This window comes from Salminus brasiliensis, chromosome 25, assembly GCF_030463535.1.
Source record: "Salminus brasiliensis chromosome 25, fSalBra1.hap2, whole genome shotgun sequence".
Classification (NCBI taxonomy): Eukaryota; Metazoa; Chordata; class Actinopteri; order Characiformes; family Bryconidae; genus Salminus; species Salminus brasiliensis.
Genome location: NC_132902.1, coordinates 28,656,618 through 28,678,071, shown reverse-complemented (window position 1 = coordinate 28,678,071; position 21,454 = coordinate 28,656,618).

The following is a 21,454-nucleotide window of genomic DNA, read 5'->3' as shown; positions in this document are numbered from 1 at the left end:
GAATATGAAGGGTATATGAGGTGAATATTACAAGTATATGAGGGGAATATTACAGGTATATGAGGGGAATGTTACAGGTATATGAGGGGAATATGACGGGTATATGAGGGGAATATTACAGGTATATGAGGGGAATATTACAGGTATATGAGGGGAATATTACAGGTATATGAGGGGAATATTATAGGTATATGAGGGGAATATGAAGGGTATATGAGGGGAATATGAAGGGTATATGAGGGGAATATTACAGGTATATGAGGGGAATATGAACGGTATATGATGGGAATATGAAGGGTATTTGATGGGAATATGACGGGTATATGAGGGGAATATAAAGGGTATATGAGGGGAATATGAAGGGTATATGAGGGGAATATAAAGGGTATATGAGGGGAATATGACGGGTATATGAGGGGAATTTGACAGGTATATGATGGGAATATGACGGGTATATGATGGGAATATGACGGGTATATGAGGGGAATATGACGGGTGTATGAGTGGAATATGAAGGGTATATGAGGGGAATACGACGGGTATATGAGGGGAATATGAAGGGTATATGAGGGGAATATGAAGGGTATATGAGGGGAATATGACGGGTGCATGAGTGGAATATGAAGGGTATATGAGGGGACTATGAAGGGTGTATGAGGGGAATATGAAGGGTATATGAGGGGAATATGATGGGTATATGAGGGGAATATGACGGGTATATGAGGGGAATATGAAGGGTATATGAGGGGAATATTACAGGTATATGAGGGGAATATGAAGGGTATAAGAGGGGAATGTTACAGGTATATGAGGGGAATATTACAGGTATATGAGGGGAATATGAAGGGTATATGGGGGGAATATTACAGGTATATGAGGGGAATATGAAGGGTATATGGGGGGAATATTACAGGTATATGAGGGGAATATGAAGGGTATATGGGGGGAATATTACAGGTATATGAGGGGAATATGATGGGTATATGAGGGGAATATGAAGGGTATATGAGGGGAATATGACGGTATATGAGGGGAATGTGACGGGTATATGAGGGGAATATGAAGGGTATATGAGGGGAATATGAAGGGTATATGATGGGAATATTACAGGTATATGAGGGGAATATGAAGGGTATATGAGGGGAATGTTACAGGTATATGAGGGGAATATTACAGGTATATGAGGGGAATATGAAGGGTATATGGGGGGAATATTACAGGTATATGAGGGGAATATGAAGGGTATATGAGGGGAATATTACAGGTATATGAGGGGAATATGGGGGGAATATTACAGGTATATGAGGGGAATATTACAGGTATATGAGGGGAATATTACAGGTATATGAGGGGAATATTACAGGTATATGAGGGGAACATGACGGGTATATGAGGGGAATATGAAGGGTATATGAGGGGAATATGAAGGGTATATGAGGGGAATATTACAGGTATATGAGGGGAATATGACGGGTATATGATGGGAATATGACGGGTATATGAGGGGAATATGAACGGTATATGAGTGGAATATGAAGGGTATTTGATGGGAATATGAAGGGTATATGATGGGAATATGATGGGTATATGAGGGGAATATGAAGGGTATATGAGGGGAATTTGACAGGTATATGATGGGAATATGACGGGTATATGATGGGAATATGGCGGGCATATGAGGGGAATATGACGGGTGTATGAGTGGAATATGAAGGGTATATGAGGGGAATACGACGGGTATATGAGGGGAATATGAAGGGTATATTAGGGGAATATGAAGGGTATATGAGGGGAATATGAAGGGTATATGAGGGGAATTTGACAGGTATATGATGGGAATATGACGGGTATATGATGGGAATATGGCGGGTATATGAGGGGAATATGAAGGGTATATGAGGGGAATATTACAGGTATATGAGGGGAATATGGAGGGAATATTACAGGTATATGAGGGGAATATTACAGGTATATGAGGGGAATATTACAGGTATATGAGGGGAACATGACGGGTATATGAGGGGAATATGAAGGGTATATGAGGGGAATATGAAGGGTATATGAGGGGAATATTACAGGTATATGAGGGGAATATGACGGGTATATGATGGGAATATGACGGGTATATGAGGGGAATATGAAGGGTATTTGATGGGAATATGAAGGGTATATGATGGGAATATGATGGGTATATGAGGGGAATATGAAGGGTATATGAGGGGAATTTGACAGGTATATGATGGGAATATGACGGGTATATGATGGGAATATGGCGGGTATATGAGGGGAATATGAAGGGTATATGAGGGGAATACGACGGGTATATGAGGGGAATATGAAGGGTATATTAGGGGAATATGAAGGGTATATGAGGGGAATATGACGGGTGTATGAGTGGAATATGAAAGGTATATGAGGGGACTATGAAGGGTGTATGAGGGGAATATGAAGGGTATATGAGGGGAATATGACGGGTATATGAGGGGAATATGAAGGGTATATGAGGGGAATATGACGGGTATATGAGGGGAATATGAAGGGTATATGAGGGAATATGACGGGTATATGAGGGAAATATGAAGGGTATATGAGGGGAATATGACGGGTATATGAGGGGAATATGACGGGTATATGAGGGGAATATGAATGGTATATGAGGGGAATATGACGGGTATATAAGGGGAATATGACGGGTATATGAGGGGAATATGAAGGGTATATGATGGGAATATGACGGGTATATGAGGGGAATATGACGGGTATATGATGGGAATATGACGGGTCTATGAGGGGAATATGAAGGGTATATGAGGGGAATATGACGGGTATATGAGGGGAATATTACAGGTATATGAGGGGAATATGAAGGGTATATGAGGGGAATATGACGGGTATATGAGGGGAATATGAAGGGTATATGAGGGGAATATGACGGGTATATGAGGGAAATATGAAGGGTATATGAGGGGAATATGACGGGTATATGAGGGGAATATGACGGGTATATGAGGGGAATATGAAGGGTATATGAGGGGAATATGACGGGTATATGAGGGGAATATGAAGGGTATATAAGGGGAATATGACCGGTATATGAGGGGAATATGACGGGTATATGAGGGGAATATGACGGGTATATGATGGGAATATGACGGGTATATGAGGGGAATATGACGGGTATATGATGGGAATATGACGGGTATATGAGGGGAATATGACGGGTATATGAGGGGAATATGAAGGGTATATGAGGGGAATATGACGGGTATATGAGGGGAATATTGCAGGTATATGAGGGGAATATGACGGGTATATGAGGGGAATATGAAGGGTATATGAGGGGAATATGACGGGTATATGAGGGGAATATTACAGGTATATGAGGGGAATATGAAGGGTATATGAGGGGAATATGACGGGTATATGAGGGGAATATGACGGGTATATGAGGGGAATATTGCAGGTATATGAGGGGAATATGAAGGGTATATGATGGGAATATTACAGGTATATGAGGGGAATATGAAGGGTATATGAAGGGAATGTTACAGGTATATGAGGGGAATATTACAGGTATATGAGGGGAATATGACGGGTATATGAGGGGAATATAGCAGGTATATGAGGGGAATATTACAGGTATATGAGGGGAATATGAAGGGTATATGAGGGGAATATGACGGGTATATGAGGGGAATATTACAGGTATATGAGGGGAATATGAAGGGTATATGAGGGGAATATGACGGGTATATGAGGGGAATATGAAGGGTATATGAGGGGAATATGACGGGTATATGAGGGGAATATTACAGGTATATGAGGGGAATATGACGGGTATATGAGGGGAACTTGACGGGTATATGAGGTGAATATGAAGGGTATATGAGGGGAATATGAAGGGTATATGAGAGGAATATGACGGGTATATGAGGGGAATATGACGGGTATATGAGGGGAATGTTACAGGTATATGAGGGGAATATTACAGGTATATGAGGGGAATATGAAGGGTATATGAGGGGAATATGACGGGTATATGAGGGGAATATGACGGGTATATGAGGGAAATATGTGAATGTGTATAAATCCCATTAGGACAGCAGGGTAATTCAATATGGGAGTGACGTGGCGTTTGTCCCGTCCCTCAAACACCAACGGTTATTTTAATCTCAGACAAATATTTTCTCTCCCTCCCTCTCTCTCTCTCTCTCTCTCTCTCTCTTCCTCTTCCTCTCTAGTAGTTTACTCGTGTTTACTTTGGTAGAGCGGTTTACTCTTGTTTACTCTGGTAGAGCTGTTTACTCGTGTTTACTCTGGTAGAGCTGTTTACTCGTGTTTACTCTGGTAGAGTGGTTTACTCTTGTTTACTCTGGTAGAGAAGTTTACTCTTGTTTACTCTGGTAGAGCTGTTTACTCGTGTTTACTCTGGTAGAGTGGTTTACTCTTGTTTACTCTGGTAGAGCTGTTTACTCGTGTTTACTCTGGTAGAGTGGTTTACTCGTGTTTACTCTGGTAGAGCTGTTTACTCGTGTTTACTCTGGTAGAGTGGTTTACTCATGTTTACTCTGGTAGAGTAGTTTACTCTGGTATAGCGGTTTACTCGTGTTTACTCTGGTAGAGTGGTTTACTCTTGTTTACTCTGGTAGAGTAGTTTACTCTGGTATAGCGGTTTACTCGTGTTTACTCTGGTAGAGTAGTTTACTCTGGTAGAGTGGTTTACTCTGGTATAGCGGTTTACTCGTGTTTACTCTGGTAGAGTGGTTTACTCTTGTTTACTCTGGTAGAGTGGTTTACTCTTGTTTACTCTGGTAGAGTGGTTTACTCGTGTTTACTTTGGTAGAGTGGTTTACTCTGGTGTAGCGATTTACTCGTGTTTACTCTGGTAGAGTGGTTTACTCTTGTTTACTCTGGTAGAGTGGTTTACTCTTGTTTACTCTGGTAGAGTGGTTTACTCGTGTTTACTCTGGTATAGCGGTTTACTCTGGTATAGCGGTTTACTCGTGTTTACTCTGGTAGAGTAGTTTACTCGTGTTTACTCTGTTAGAGTGGTTTACTCTTGTTTACTCTGGTAGAGTGGTTTACTCGTGTTTACTTTGGTAGAGTGGTTTACTCTGGTGTAGCGATTTACTCGTGTTTACTCTGGTATAGCGGTTTACTCATGTTTACTCTGGTAGAGTGGTTTACTCGTGTTTACTTTGGTAGAGTGGTTTACTCTGGTGTAGCGATTTACTCGTGTTTACTCTGGTAGAGTGGTTTACTCTGGTATAGCGGTTTACTCGTGTTTACTCTGGTAGAGTGGTTTACTCGTGTTTACTCTGGTATAGCGGTTTACTCGTGTTTACTCTGGTAGAGTGGTTTACTCTGGTAGAGTGGTTTACTCGTGTTTACTTTGGTAGAGTGGTTTACTCTGGTATAGCGGTTTACTCGTGTTTACTCTGGTAGAGTGGTTTACTCTGGTATAGCGGTTTACTCGTGTTTACTCTGGTAGAGTGGTTTACTCGTGTTTACTCTGGTAGAGTGGTTTACTCTGGTATAGCGGTTTACTCGTGTTTACTCTGGTAGAGTAGTTTACTCGTGTTTACTCTGTTAGAGTGGTTTACTCTTGTTTACTCTGGTATAGCGGTTTACTTGTGTTTACTCTGGTAGAGTGGTTTACTCTGGTATAGCGGTTTACTTGTGTTTACTCTGGTAGAGTAGTTTACTCTTGTTTACTCTGGTAGAGTGGTTTACTCTTGTTTACTCTGGTAGAGTGATTTACTCTGGTATAGCGGTTTACTTGTGTTTACTCTGGTAGAGTGGTTTACTCTTGTTTACTCTGGTATAGCGGTTTACTCGTGTTTACTCTGTTAGAGCGGTTTACTTGTGTTTACTCTGGTAGAGTGGTTTACTCGTGTTTACTCTTATAGAGTGGTTTACTCTTGTTTACTCTGGTGTAGTGGTTTACTTGTGTTTTCTCTGGTAGAGTGGTTTACTCTGGTAGAGTGGTTTACTCTTGTTTACTCTGGTAGAGTAGTTCACTCGTGTTTACTCTGTTAGAGTGGTTTACTCTTGTTTACTCTGGTATAGCGGTTTACTTGTGTTTTCTCTGGTAGAGTGGTTTACTCTGGTAGAGTGGTTTACTCTTGTTTACTCTGGTAGAGTAGTTTACTCTTGTTTACTCTGGTAGAGTGGTTTACTCGTGTTTACTCTGTTAGAGTGGTTTACTCGTGTTTAGTCTGGTATAGCGGTTTACTCGTGTTTACTCTGGTAGAGTAGTTTACTCTTGTTTACTCTGGTAGAGTGGTTTACTCGTGTTTACTCTGGTAGAGTAGTTTACTCGAGTTTAGTCTGGTAGAGTGGTTTACTCGTGTTTACTCTGGTAGAGTAGTTTACTCGAGTTTAGTCTGGTAGAGTGGTTTACTCTTGTTTACTCTGGTAGAGCGGTTTACTCTGTTAGAGTGGTTTACTCTTGTTTACTCTGGTAGAGTGGTTTATTCTAGTTTACTCTGGTAGAGCGGTTTACTCTGTTAGAGTGGTTTACTCTTGTTTACTCTGGTAGAGTGGTTTACTCTGGTAGAGTGGTTTATTCTAGTTTACTCTGGGAGAGTGGTTTACTCTTGTTTACTCTGGTAGAGTGGTTTACTCTGGTAGAGTGGTTTACTCTTGTTTACTCTGGTAGAGTGGTTTATTCTAGTTTACTCCGGTAGAGTGGTTTATTCTAGTTTACTCTGGTAGAGTGGTTTATTCTAGTTTACTCCGGTAGAGTGGTTTATTCTAGTTTACTCTGGTAGAGTGGTTTACTCTTGTTTACTCTGGTAGAGTAGTTTACTCTGGTAGAGTGGTTTACTCTTGTTTACTCTGGTAGAGTGGTTTACTCGTGTTTACTCTGGTAGAGTAGTTTACTCTTGTTTACTCTGGTAGAGTGGTTTACTCGTGTTTACTCTGGTAGAGTAGTTTACTCGTGTTTACTCTGGTAGAGTAGTTTACTCGAGTTTAGTCTGGTAGAGTAGTTTACTCGAGTTTAGTCTGGTAGAGTGGTTTACTCGTGTTTACTCTGGTAGAGTAGTTTACTCTTGTTTACTCTGGTAGAGCGGTTTACTCTGTTAGAGTGGTTTACTCTTGTTTACTCTGGTAGAGTGGTTTATTCTAGTTTACTCTGGTAGAGCGGTTTACTCTGTTAGAGTGGTTTACTCTTGTTTACTCTGGTAGAGTGGTTTACTCTGGTAGAGTGGTTTATTCTAGTTTACTCTGGGAGAGTGGTTTACTCTTGTTTACTCTGGTAGAGTGGTTTACTCTGGTAGAGTGGTTTACTCTTGTTTACTCTGGGAGAGTGGTTTACTCTTGTTTACTCTGGTAGAGTGGTTTACTCTTGTTTACTCTGGTAGAGTGGTTTACTCGTGTTTACTTTGGTAGAGTGGTTTACTCTGGTGTAGCGATTTACTCGTGTTTACTCTGGTATAGCGGTTTACTCTGGTATAGCGGTTTACTCGTGTTTACTCTGGTAGAGTAGTTTACTCGTGTTTACTCTTTTAGAGTGGTTTACTCTTGTTTACTCTGGTAGAGTGGTTTACTCGTGTTTACTTTGGTAGAGTGGTTTACTCTGGTGTAGCGATTTACTCGTGTTTACTCTGGTATAGCGGTTTACTCATGTTTACTCTGGTAGAGTGGTTTACTCGTGTTTACTTTGGTAGAGTGGTTTACTCTGGTGTAGCGATTTACTCGTGTTTACTCTGGTAGAGTGGTTTACTCTGGTATAGCGGTTTACTCGTGTTTACTCTGGTAGAGTGGTTTACTCGTGTTTACTCTGGTATAGCGGTTTACTCGTGTTTACTCTGGTAGAGTGGTTTACTCTGGTAGAGTGGTTTACTCGTGTTTACTTTGGTAGAGTGGTTTACTCTGGTATAGCGGTTTACTCGTGTTTACTCTGGTAGAGTGGTTTACTCTGGTATAGCGGTTTACTCGTGTTTACTCTGGTAGAGTGGTTTACTCGTGTTTACTCTGGTATAGCGGTTTACTCGTGTTTACTCTGGTAGAGTGGTTTACTCTGGTATAGCGGTTTACTCGTGTTTACTCTGGTAGAGTAGTTTACTCGTGTTTACTCTGTTAGAGTGGTTTACTCTTGTTTACTCTGGTATAGCGGTTTACTTGTGTTTACTCTGGTAGAGTGGTTTACTCTGGTATAGCGGTTTACTTGTGTTTACTCTGGTAGAGTAGTTTACTCTTGTTTACTCTGGTAAAGTGGTTTACTCTTTTTTACTCTGGTAGAGTGATTTACTCTGGTATAGCGGTTTACTTGTGTTTACTCTGATAGAGTGGTTTACTCTTGTTTACTCTGGTATAGCGGTTTACTCGTGTTTACTCTGTTAGAGCGGTTTACTTGTGTTTACTCTGGTAGAGTGGTTTACTCGTGTTTACTCTTATAGAGTGGTTTACTCTTGTTTACTCTGGTGTAGTGGTTTACTTGTGTTTTCTCTGGTAGAGTGGTTTACTCTGGTAGAGTGGTTTACTCTTGTTTACTCTGGTAGAGTAGTTCACTCGTGTTTACTCTGTTAGAGTGGTTTACTCTTGTTTACTCTGGTATAGCGGTTTACTTGTGTTTTCTCTGGTAGAGTGGTTTACTCTGGTAGAGTGGTTTACTCGTGTTTACTCTGGTAGAGTGGTTTACTCTTGTTTACTCTGGTAGAGTAGTTTACTCTTGTTTACTCTGGTAGAGTAGTTTACTCTTGTTTACTCTGGTAGAGTGGTTTACTCGTGTTTACTCTGGTAGAGTAGTTTACTCGAGTTTAGTCTGGTAGAGTGGTTTACTCGTGTTTACTCTGGTAGAGTAGTTTACTCTTGTTTACTCTGGTAGAGCGGTTTACTCTGTTAGAGTGGTTTACTCTTGTTTACTCTGGTAGAGTGGTTTACTCTTGTTTACTCTGGTAGAGCGGTTTACTCTGTTAGAGTGGTTTACTCTTGTTTACTCTGGTAGAGTGGTTTATTCTAGTTTACTCTGGTAGAGCGGTTTACTCTGTTAGAGTGGTTTACTCTTGTTTACTCTGGTAGAGTGGTTTACTCTGGTAGAGTGGTTTATTCTAGTTTACTCTGGGAGAGTGGTTTACTCTTGTTTACTCTGGTAGAGTGGTTTACTCTGGTAGAGTGGTTTACTCTTGTTTACTCTGGTAGAGTGGTTTATTCTAGTTTACTCCGGTAGAGTGGTTTATTCTAGTTTACTCTGGTAGAGTGGTTTATTCTAGTTTACTCCGGTAGAGTGGTTTATTCTAGTTTACTCTGGTAGAGTGGTTTACTCTTGTTTACTCTGGTAGAGTAGTTTACTCTGGTAGAGTGGTTTACTCTTGTTTACTCTGGTAGAGTGGTTTACTCGTGTTTACTCTGGTAGAGTAGTTTACTCTTGTTTACTCTGGTAGAGTGGTTTACTCGTGTTTACTCTGGTAGAGTAGTTTACTCGAGTTTAGTCTGGTAGAGTGGTTTACTCGTGTTTACTCTGGTAGAGTAGTTTACTCTTGTTTACTCTGGTAGAGCGGTTTACTCTTGTTTACTCTGGTAGAGTGGTTTATTCTAGTTTACTCTGGTAGAGTGGTTTACTCTGGTAGAGTGGTTTACTCGTGTTTACTCTGGTAGAGTAGTTTACTCGAGTTTAGTCTGGTAGAGTGGTTTACTCGTGTTTACTCTGGTAGAGTAGTTTACTCTTGTTTACTCTGGTAGAGCGGTTTACTCTTGTTTACTCTGGTAGAGTGGTTTATTCTAGTTTACTCTGGGAGAGTGGTTTACTCTTGTTTACTCTGGTAGAGTGGTTTACTCTGGTAGAGTGGTTTACTCTTGTTTACTCTGGTAGAGTGGTTTACTCTTGTTTACTCTGGTAGAGTGGTTTACTCGTGTTTACTTTGGTAGAGTGGTTTACTCTGGTGTAGCGATTTACTCGTGTTTACTCTGGTATAGCGGTTTACTCTGGTATAGCGGTTTACTCGTGTTTACTCTGGTAGAGTAGTTTACTCGTGTTTACTCTGTTAGAGTGGTTTACTCTTGTTTACTCTGGTAGAGTGGTTTACTCTGGTGTAGCGATTTACTCGTGTTTACTCTGGTAGAGTAGTTTACTCGTGTTTACTCTGGTATAGCGGTTTACTCATGTTTACTCTGGTAGAGTGGTTTACTCGTGTTTACTTTGGTAGAGTGGTTTACTCTGGTGTAGCGATTTACTCGTGTTTACTCTGGTAGAGTGGTTTACTCTGGTATAGCGGTTTACTCGTGTTTACTCTGGTAGAGTGGTTTACTCGTGTTTACTCTGGTATAGCGGTTTACTCGTGTTTACTCTGGTAGAGTGGTTTACTCTGGTAGAGTGGTTTACTCGTGTTTACTTTGGTAGAGTGGTTTACTCTGGTATAGCGGTTTACTCGTGTTTACTCTGGTAGAGTGGTTTACTCTGGTATAGCGGTTTACTCGTGTTTACTCTGGTAGAGTGGTTTACTCGTGTTTACTCTGGTATAGCGGTTTACTCGTGTTTACTCTGGTAGAGTGGTTTACTCTGGTATAGCGGTTTACTCGTGTTTACTCTGGTAGAGTAGTTTACTCTTGTTTACTCTGGTATAGCGGTTTACTTGTGTTTACTCTGGTAGAGTGGTTTACTCTGGTATAGCGGTTTACTCGTGTTTACTCTGTTAGAGCGGTTTACTTGTGTTTACTCAGGTAGAGTAGTTTACTCGTGTTTACTCTGTTAGAGTGGTTTACTCTTGTTTACTCTGGTATAGCGGTTTACTTGTGTTTACTCTGGTAGAGTGGTTTACTCTGGTATAGCGGTTTACTTGTGTTTACTCTGGTAGAGTAGTTTACTCTTGTTTACTCTGGTAAAGTGGTTTACTCTTGTTTACTCTGGTAGAGTGATTTACTCTGGTATAGCGGTTTACTTGTGTTTACTCTGGTAGAGTGGTTTACTCTTGTTTACTCTGGTATAGCGGTTTACTCGTGTTTACTCTGTTAGAGCGGTTTACTTGTGTTTACTCTGGTAGAGTGGTTTACTCGTGTTTACTCTTATAGAGTGGTTTACTCTTGTTTACTCTGGTGTAGTGGTTTACTTGTGTTTTCTCTGGTAGAGTGGTTTACTCTGGTAGAGTGGTTTACTCTTGTTTACTCTGGTAGAGTAGTTTACTCTTGTTTACTCTGGTAGAGTGGTTTACTCGTGTTTACTCTGTTAGAGTGGTTTACTCGTGTTTACTCTGGTAGAGTGGTTTACTCTTGTTTACTCTGGTAGAGTAGTTTACTCTTGTTTACTCTGGTAGAGTAGTTTACTCTTGTTTACTCTGGTAGAGTGGTTTACTCGTGTTTACTCTGGTAGAGTAGTTTACTCGAGTTTACTCTGGTAGAGCGGTTTACTCTGTTAGAGTGGTTTACTCTTGTTTACTCTGGTAGAGTGGTTTACTCTTGTTTACTCTGGTAGAGCGGTTTACTCTGTTAGAGTGGTTTACTCTTGTTTACTCTGGGAGAGTGGTTTATTCTAGTTTACTCTGGTAGAGCGGTTTACTCTGTTAGAGTGGTTTACTCTTGTTTACTCTGGTAGAGTGGTTTACTCTGGTAGAGTGGTTTATTCTAGTTTACTCTGGGAGAGTGGTTTACTCTTGTTTACTCTGGTAGAGTGGTTTACTCTGGTAGAGTGGTTTACTCTTGTTTACTCTGGTAGAGTGGTTTATTCTAGTTTACTCCGGTAGAGTGGTTTATTCTAGTTTACTCCGGTAGAGTGGTTTATTCTAGTTTACTCTGGTAGAGTGGTTTACTCTTGTTTACTCTGGTAGAGTAGTTTACTCTGGTAGAGTGGTTTACTCGTGTTTACTCTGGTAGAGTAGTTTACTCTTGTTTACTCTGGTAGAGTGGTTTACTCGTGTTTACTCTGGTAGAGTAGTTTACTCGAGTTTAGTCTGGTAGAGTGGTTTACTCGTGTTTACTCTGGTAGAGTAGTTTACTCTTGTTTACTCTGGTAGAGTGGTTTACTCGTGTTTACTCTGGTAGAGTAGTTTACTCGAGTTTAGTCTGGTAGAGTGGTTTACTCGTGTTTACTCTGGTAGAGTAGTTTACTCTTGTTTACTCTGGTAGAGCGGTTTACTCTGTTAGAGTGGTTTACTCTTGTTTACTCTGGTAGAGTAGTTTACTCTTGTTTACTCTGGTAGAGCGGTTTACTCTGTTAGAGTGGTTTACTCTTGTTTACTCTGGTAGAGTGGTTTACTCTGGTAGAGTGGTTTATTCTAGTTTACTCTGGGAGAGTGGTTTACTCTTGTTTACTCTGGTAGAGTGGTTTACTCTGGTAGAGTGGTTTATTCTAGTTTACTCCGGTAGAGTGGTTTACTCTTGTTTACTCTGGTAGAGTAGTTTACTCTGGTAGAGTGGTTTACTCTTGTTTACTCTGGGAGAGTGGTTTACTCTTGTTTACTCTGGTAGAGTGGTTTACTCTTGTTTACTCTGGTAGAGTGGTTTATTCTAGTTTACTCTGGTAGAGCGGTTTACTCTGTTAGAGTGGTTTACTCTTGTTTACTCTGGTAGAGTGGTTTACTCTGGTAGAGTGGTTTATTCTAGTTTACTCTGGGAGAGTGGTTTACTCTTGTTTACTCTGGTAGAGTGGTTTACTCTGGTAGAGTGGTTTACTCTTGTTTACTCTGGTAGAGTGGTTTATTCTAGTTTACTCTGGGAGAGTGGTTTACTCTTGTTTACTCTGGTAGAGTGGTTTACTCTGGTAGAGTGGTTTACTCTTGTTTACTCCGGTAGAGTGGTTTATTCTAGTTTACTCTGGTAGAGTGGTTTACTCTTGTTTACTCTGGTAGAGTAGTTTACTCTGGTAGAGTGGTTTACTCTTGTTTACTCTGGGAGAGTGGTTTACTCTTGTTTACTCTGTTAGAGTGGTTTACTCTTGTTTACTCTGGGAGAGTGGTTTACTCTGGTAGAGTGGTTTACTCTTGTTTACTCTGGTAGAGTGGTTTACTCTTGTTTACTCTGTTAGAGTGGTTTACTCTTGTTTACTCTGGGAGAGTGGTTTACTCTGGTAGAGTGGTTTACTCTTGTTTACTCTGGGAGAGTGGTTTACTCTTGTTTACTCTGTTAGAGTGGTTTACACTTGTTTACTCTGGGAGAGTGGTTTACTCTGGTAGAGTGGTTTACTCTTGTTTACTCTGTTAGAGTGGTTTACTGTTGTTTACTCTGGGAGAGTGGTTTACTCTTGTTTACTCTGGGAGAGTGGTTTACTCTGGTAGAGTGGTTTACTCTTGTTTACTCTGGGAGAGTAGTTTACTCTTGTTTACTCTGGTAGAGTGGTTTACTCTTGTTTACTCTGGGAGAGTGGTTTACTCTTGTTTACTCTGGTAGAGTGGTTTACTCTTGTTTACTCTGGGAGAGTGGTTTACTCTGGTAGAGTGGTTTACTCTTGTTTACTCTGGTAGAGTGGTTTACTCTGGTAGAGTGGTTTACTCTTGTTTACTCTGGTAGAGTGGTTTACTCTTGTTTACTCTGGTAGAGTAGTTTACTCTGGTAGAGTGGTTTACTCTTGTTTACTCTGGGAGAGTGGTTTACTCTTGTTTACTCTGGTAGAGTGGTTTATTCTAGTTTACTCTGGGAGAGTGGTTTACTCTGGTAGAGTGGTTTACTCTTGTTTACTCTGGTAGAGTGGTTTACTCTGGTAGAGTGGTTTACTCTTGTTTACTCTGGTAGAGTGGTTTACTCTTGTTTACTCTGGTAGAGCTGTTTACTCGTGTTTACTCTGGTAGAGTGGTTTACTCTTGTTTACTCTGTTAGAGTGGTTTACTCTTGTTTACTCTGGGAGAGTGGTTTACTCTGGTAGAGTGGTTTACTCTTGTTTACTCTGGTAGAGTGGTTTACTCTGGTAGAGTGGTTTACTCTTGTTTACTCTGGTAGAGTGGTTTACTCTTGTTTACTCTGGTAGAGCTGTTTACTCGTGTTTACTCTGGTAGAGTGGTTTACTCGTGTTTACTCTGGTAGAGCTGTTTACTCGTGTTTACTCTGGTAGAGTGGTTTACTCATGTTTACTCTGGTAGAGTAGTTTACTCTGGTATAGCGGTTTACTCGTGTTTACTCTGGTAGAGTGGTTTACTCTTGTTTACTCTGGTAGAGTAGTTTACTCTGGTATAGCGGTTTACTCGTGTTTACTCTGGTAGAGTAGTTTACTCTGGTAGAGTGGTTTACTCTGGTATAGCGGTTTACTCGTGTTTACTCTGGTAGAGTGGTTTACTCTTGTTTACTCTGGGAGAGTGGTTTACTCTTGTTTACTCTGGGAGAGTGGTTTACTCTTGTTTACTTTGGTAGAGTGGTTTACTCGTGTTTACTCTGGTATAGCGGTTTACTCGTGTTTACTCTGGTAGAGTGGTTTACTCTTGTTTACTCTGGTAGAGTGGTTTACTCTTGTTTACTCTGGTAGAGTGGTTTACTCGTGTTTACTTTGGTAGAGTGGTTTACTCTGGTGTAGCGATTTACTCGTGTTTACTCTGGTATAGCGGTTTACTCTGGTATAGCGGTTTACTCGTGTTTACTCTGGTAGAGTAGTTTACTCGTGTTTACTCTGTTAGAGTGGTTTACTCTTGTTTACTCTGGTAGAGTGGTTTACTCGTGTTTACTTTGGTAGAGTGGTTTACTCTGGTGTAGCGATTTACTCGTGTTTACTCTGGTATAGCGGTTTACTCATGTTTACTCTGGTAGAGTGGTTTACTCGTGTTTACTTTGGTAGAGTGGTTTACTCTGGTATAGCGGTTTACTCGTGTTTACTCTGGTAGAGTGGTTTACTCTGGTATAGCGGTTTACTCGTGTTTACTCTGGTAGAGTGGTTTACTCGTGTTTACTCTGGTATAGCGGTTTACTCGTGTTTACTCTGGTAGAGTGGTTTACTCTGGTATAGCGGTTTACTCGTGTTTACTCTGGTAGAGTGGTTTACTCGTGTTTACTCTGTTAGAGTGGTTTACTCTTGTTTACTCTGGTATAGCGGTTTACTTGTGTTTACTCTGGTAGAGTGGTTTACTCTGGTATAGCGGTTTACTTGTGTTTACTCTGGTAGAGTAGTTTACTCTTGTTTACTCTGGTAAAGTGGTTTACTCTTGTTTACTCTGGTAGAGTGATTTACTCTGGTATAGCGGTTTACTTGTGTTTACTCTGGTAGAGTGGTTTACTCTTGTTTACTCTGGTATAGCGGTTTACTCGTGTTTACTCTGTTAGAGCGGTTTACTTGTGTTTACTCTGGTAGAGTAGTTCACTCGTGTTTACTCTGTTAGAGTGGTTTACTCTTGTTTACTCTGGTATAGTGGTTTACTTGTGTTTTCTCTGGTAGAGTGGTTTACTCTGGTAGAGTGGTTTACTCTTGTTTACTCTGGTAGAGTAGTTCACTCGTGTTTACTCTGTTAGAGTGGTTTACTCTTGTTTACTCTGGTATAGCGGTTTACTTGTGTTTTCTCTGGTAGAGTGGTTTACTCTGGTAGAGTGGTTTACTCTTGTTTACTCTGGTAGAGTAGTTTACTCTTGTTTACTCTGGTAGAGTGGTTTACTCGTGTTTACTCTGGTAGAGTGGTTTACTCTTGTTTACTCTGGTAGAGTAGTTTACTCTTGTTTACTCTGGTAGAGTGGTTTACTCGTGTTTACTCTGGTAGAGTGGTTTACTCTTGTTTACTCTGGTAGAGTAGTTTACTCTTGTTTACTCTGGTAGAGTGGTTTACTCGTGTTTACTCTGGTAGAGTAGTTTACTCGAGTTTAGTCTGGTAGAGTGGTTTACTCGTGTTTACTCTGGTAGAGTAGTTTACTCTTGTTTACTCTGGTAGAGCGGTTTACTCTGTTAGAGTGGTTTACTCTTGTTTACTCTGGTAGAGTGGTTTATTCTAGTTTACTCTGGTAGAGCGGTTTACTCTGTTAGAGTGGTTTACTCTTGTTTACTCTGGTAGAGTGGTTTACTCTGGTAGAGTGGTTTATTCTAGTTTACTCTGGGAGAGTGGTTTACTCTTGTTTACTCTGGTAGAGTGGTTTACTCTGGTAGAGTGGTTTACTCTTGTTTACTCTGGTAGAGTGGTTTACTCTGGTAGAGTGGTTTATTCTAGTTTACTCCGGTAGAGTGGTTTATTCTAGTTTACTCTGGTAGAGTGGTTTACTCTTGTTTACTCTGGTAGAGTAGTTTACTCTGGTAGAGTGGTTTACTCTTGTTTACTCTGGTAGAGTGGTTTACTCGTGTTTACTCTGGTAGAGTAGTTTACTCTTGTTTACTCTGGTAGAGTGGTTTACTCGTGTTTACTCTGGTAGAGTAGTTTACTCGATTTTAGTCTGGTAGAGTGGTTTACTCGTGTTTACTCTGGTAGAGTAGTTTACTCTTGTTTACTCTGGTAGAGCGGTTTACTCTGTTAGAGTGGTTTACTCTTGTTTACTCTGGTAGAGTGGTTTATTCTAGTTTACTCTGGTAGAGCGGTTTACTCTGTTAGAGTGGTTTACTCTTGTTTACTCTGGTAGAGTGGTTTACTCTGGTAGAGTGGTTTATTCTAGTTTACTCTGGGAGAGTGGTTTACTCTTGTTTACTCTGGTAGAGTGGTTTACTCTGGTAGAGTGGTTTACTCTTGTGTACTCTGGTAGAGTGGTTTACTCTGGTAGAGTGGTTTATTCTAGTTTACTCTGGGAGAGTGGTTTACTCTTGTTTACTCTGGTAGAGTGGTTTACTCTGGTAGAGTGGTTTACTCTTGTTTACTCTGGTAGAGTGGTTTATTCTAGTTTACTCTGGTAGAGTGGTTTACTCTTGTTTACTCTGGTAGAGTAGTTTACTCTGGTAGAGTGGTTTACTCTTGTTTACTCTGGGAGAGTGGTTTACTCTTGTTTACTCTGTTAGAGTGGTTTACTCTTGTTTACTCTGGGAGAGTGGTTTACTCTGGTAGAGTGGTTTACTCTTGTTTACTCTGTTAGAGTGGTTTACTCTTGTTTACTCTGGGAGAGTGGTTTACTCTTGTTTACTCTGGGAGAGTGGTTTACTCTGGTAGAGTGGTTTACTCTTGTTTACTCTGGGAGAGTGGTTTACTCTTGTTTACTCTGGGAGAGTGGTTTACTCTGGTAGAGTGGTTTACTCTTGTTTACTCTGGGAGAGTGGTTTACTCTTGTTTACTCTGGGAGAGTGGTTTACTCTTGTTTACTCTGGGAGAGTGGTTTACTCTGGTAGAGTGGTTTACTCTTGTTTACTCTGGGAGAGTGGTTTACTCTGGTAGAGTGGTTTACTCTTGTTTACTCTGGGAGAGTAGTTTACTCTTGTTTACTCTGGTAGAGTGGTTTACTCTTGTTTACTCTGGGAGAATGGTTTACTCTTGTTTACTCTGGGAGAGTGGTTTACTCTTGTTTACTCTGGGAGAGTGGTTTACTCTGGTAGAGTGGTTTACTCTTGTTTACTCTGGTAGAGTGGTTTACTCTTGTTTACTCTGGTAGAGTAGTTTACTCTGGTAGAGTGGTTTATTCTAGTTTACTCTGGGAGAGTGGTTTACTCTTGTTTACTCTGGGAGAGTGGTTTACTCTGGTAGAGTGGTTTACTCTTGTTTACTCTGGTAGAGTGGTTTATTCTAGTTTACTCCGGTAGAGTGGTTTATTCTAGTTTACTCTGGTAGAGTGGTTTATTCTAGTTTACTCCGGTAGAGTGGTTTATTCTAGTTTACTCTGGTAGAGTGGTTTACTCTTGTTTACTCTGGTAGAGTAGTTTACTCTGGTAGAGTGGTTTACTCGTGTTTACTCTGGTAGAGTAGTTTACTCTTGTTTACTCTGGTAGAGTGGTTTACTCGTGTTTACTCTGGTAGAGTAGTTTACTCGAGTTTAGTCTGGTAGAGTGGTTTACTCGTGTTTACTCTGGTAGAGTAGTTTACTCTTGTTTACTCTGGTAGAGTGGTTTACTCGTGTTTACTCTGGTAGAGTAGTTTACTCGAGTTTAGTCTGGTAGAGTGGTTTACTCGTGTTTACTCTGGTAGAGTAGTTTACTCTTGTTTACTCTGGTAGAGCGGTTTACTCTGTTAGAGTGGTTTACTCTTGTTTACTCTGGTAGAGTAGTTTACTCTTGTTTACTCTGGTAGAGCGGTTTACTCTGTTAGAGTGGTTTACTCTTGTTTACTCTGGTAGAGTGGTTTACTCTGGTAGAGTGGTTTATTCTAGTTTACTCTGGGAGAGTGGTTTACTCTTGTTTACTCTGGTAGAGTGGTTTACTCTGGTAGAGTGGTTTATTCTAGTTTACTCCGGTAGAGTGGTTTACTCTTGTTTACTCTGGTAGAGTAGTTTACTCTGGTAGAGTGGTTTACTCTTGTTTACTCTGGGAGAGTGGTTTACTCTTGTTTACTCTGGTAGAGTGGTTTACTCTTGTTTACTCTGGTAGAGTGGTTTATTCTAGTTTACTCTGGTAGAGCGGTTTACTCTGTTAGAGTGGTTTACTCTTGTTTACTCTGGTAGAGTGGTTTACTCTGGTAGAGTGGTTTATTCTAGTTTACTCTGGGAGAGTGGTTTACTCTTGTTTACTCTGGTAGAGTGGTTTACTCTGGTAGAGTGGTTTACTCTTGTTTACTCTGGTAGAGTGGTTTATTCTAGTTTACTCTGGGAGAGTGGTTTACTCTTGTTTACTCTGGTAGAGTGGTTTACTCTGGTAGAGTGGTTTACTCTTGTTTACTCCGGTAGAGTGGTTTATTCTAGTTTACTCTGGTAGAGTGGTTTACTCTTGTTTACTCTGGTAGAGTAGTTTACTCTGGTAGAGTGGTTTACTCTTGTTTACTCTGGGAGAGTGGTTTACTCTTGTTTACTCTGTTAGAGTGGTTTACTCTTGTTTACTCTGGGAGAGTGGTTTACTCTGGTAGAGTGGTTTACTCTTGTTTACTCTGGTAGAGTGGTTTACTCTTGTTTACTCTGTTAGAGTGGTTTACTCTTGTTTACTCTGGGAGAGTGGTTTACTCTGGTAGAGTGGTTTACTCTTGTTTACTCTGGGAGAGTGGTTTACTCTTGTTTACTCTGTTAGAGTGGTTTACACTTGTTTACTCTGGGAGAGTGGTTTACTCTGGTAGAGTGGTTTACTCTTGTTTACTCTGTTAGAGTGGTTTACTGTTGTTTACTCTGGGAGAGTGGTTTACTCTTGTTTACTCTGGGAGAGTGGTTTACTCTGGTAGAGTGGTTTACTCTTGTTTACTCTGGGAGAGTAGTTTACTCTTGTTTACTCTGGTAGAGTGGTTTACTCTTGTTTACTCTGGGAGAGTGGTTTACTCTTGTTTACTCTGGTAGAGTGGTTTACTCTTGTTTACTCTGGGAGAGTGGTTTACTCTGGTAGAGTGGTTTACTCTTGTTTACTCTGGTAGAGTGGTTTACTCTGGTAGAGTGGTTTACTCTTGTTTACTCTGGTAGAGTGGTTTACTCTTGTTTACTCTGGTAGAGTAGTTTACTCTGGTAGAGTGGTTTACTCTTGTTTACTCTGGGAGAGTGGTTTACTCTTGTTTACTCTGGTAGAGTGGTTTATTCTAGTTTACTCTGGGAGAGTGGTTTACTCTGGTAGAGTGGTTTACTCTTGTTTACTCTGGTAGAGTGGTTTACTCTGGTAGAGTGGTTTACTCTTGTTTACTCTGGTAGAGTGGTTTACTCTTGTTTACTCTGGTAGAGCTGTTTACTCGTGTTTACTCTGGTAGAGTGGTTTACTCTTGTTTACTCTGTTAGAGTGGTTTACTCTTGTTTACTCTGGGAGAGTGGTTTACTCTGGTAGAGTGGTTTACTCTTGTTTACTCTGGTAGAGTGGTTTACTCTGGTAGAGTGGTTTACTCTTGTTTACTCTGGTAGAGTGGTTTACTCTTGTTTACTCTGGTAGAGCTGTTTACTCGTGTTTACTCTGGTAGAGTGGTTTACTCGTGTTTACTCTGGTAGAGCTGTTTACTCGTGTTTACTCTGGTAGAGTGGTTTACTCATGTTTACTCTGGTAGAGTAGTTTACTCTGGTATAGCGGTTTACTCGTGTTTACTCTGGTAGAGTGGTTTACTCTTGTTTACTCTGGTAGAGTAGTTTACTCTGGTATAGCGGTTTACTCGTGTTTACTCTGGTAGAGTAGTTTACTCTGGTAGAGTGGTTTACTCTGGTATAGCGGTTTACTCGTGTTTACTCTGGTAGAGTGGTTTACTCTTGTTTACTCTGGTAGAGTGGTTTACTCTTGTTTACTCTGGGAGAGTGGTTTACTCTTGTTTACTTTGGTAGAGTGGTTTACTCGTGTTTACTCTGGTATAGCGGTTTACTCGTGTTTACTCTGGTAGAGTGGTTTACTCTTGTTTACTCTGGTAGAGTGGTTTACTCTTGTTTACTCTGGTAGAGTGGTTTACTCGTGTTTACTTTGGTAGAGTGGTTTACTCTGGTGTAGCGATTTACTCGTGTTTACTCTGGTATAGCGGTTTACTCTGGTATAGCGGTTTACTCGTGTTTACTCTGGTAGAGTAGTTTACTCGTGTTTACTCTGTTAGAGTGGTTTACTCTTGTTTACTCTGGTAGAGTGGTTTACTCGTGTTTACTTTGGTAGAGTGGTTTACTCTGGTGTAGCGATTTACTCGTGTTTACTCTGGTATAGCGGTTTACTCATGTTTACTCTGGTAGAGTGGTTTACTCGTGTTTACTTTGGTAGAGTGGTTTACTCTGGTATAGCGGTTTACTCGTGTTTACTCTGGTAGAGTGGTTTACTCTGGTATAGCGGTTTACTCGTGTTTACTCTGGTAGAGTGGTTTACTCGTGTTTACTCTGGTATAGCGGTTTACTCGTGTTTACTCTGGTAGAGTGGTTTACTCTGGTATAGCGGTTTACTCGTGTTTACTCTGGTAGAGTGGTTTACTCGTGTTTACTCTGTTAGAGTGGTTTACTCTTGTTTACTCTGGTATAGCGGTTTACTTGTGTTTACTCTGGTAGAGTGGTTTACTCTGGTATAGCGGTTTACTTGTGTTTACTCTGGTAGAGTAGTTTACTCTTGTTTACTCTGGTAAAGTGGTTTACTCTTGTTTACTCTGGTAGAGTGATTTACTCTGGTATAGCGGTTTACTTGTGTTTACTCTGGTAGAGTGGTTTACTCTTGTTTACTCTGGTATAGCAGTTTACTCGTGTTTACTCTGTTAGAGCGGTTTACTTGTGTTTACTCTGGTAGAGTAGTTCACTCGTGTTTACTCTGTTAGAGTGGTTTACTCTTGTTTACTCTGGTATAGTGGTTTACTTGTGTTTTCTCTGGTAGAGTGGTTTACTCTGGTAGAGTGGTTTACTCTTGTTTACTCTGGTAGAGTAGTTCACTCGTGTTTACTCTGTTAGAGTGGTTTACTCTTGTTTACTCTGGTATAGCGGTTTACTTGTGTTTTCTCTGGTAGAGTGGTTTACTCTGGTAGAGTGGTTTACTCTTGTTTACTCTGGTAGAGTAGTTTACTCTTGTTTACTCTGGTAGAGTGGTTTACTCGTGTTTACTCTGGTAGAGTGGTTTACTCTTGTTTACTCTGGTAGAGTAGTT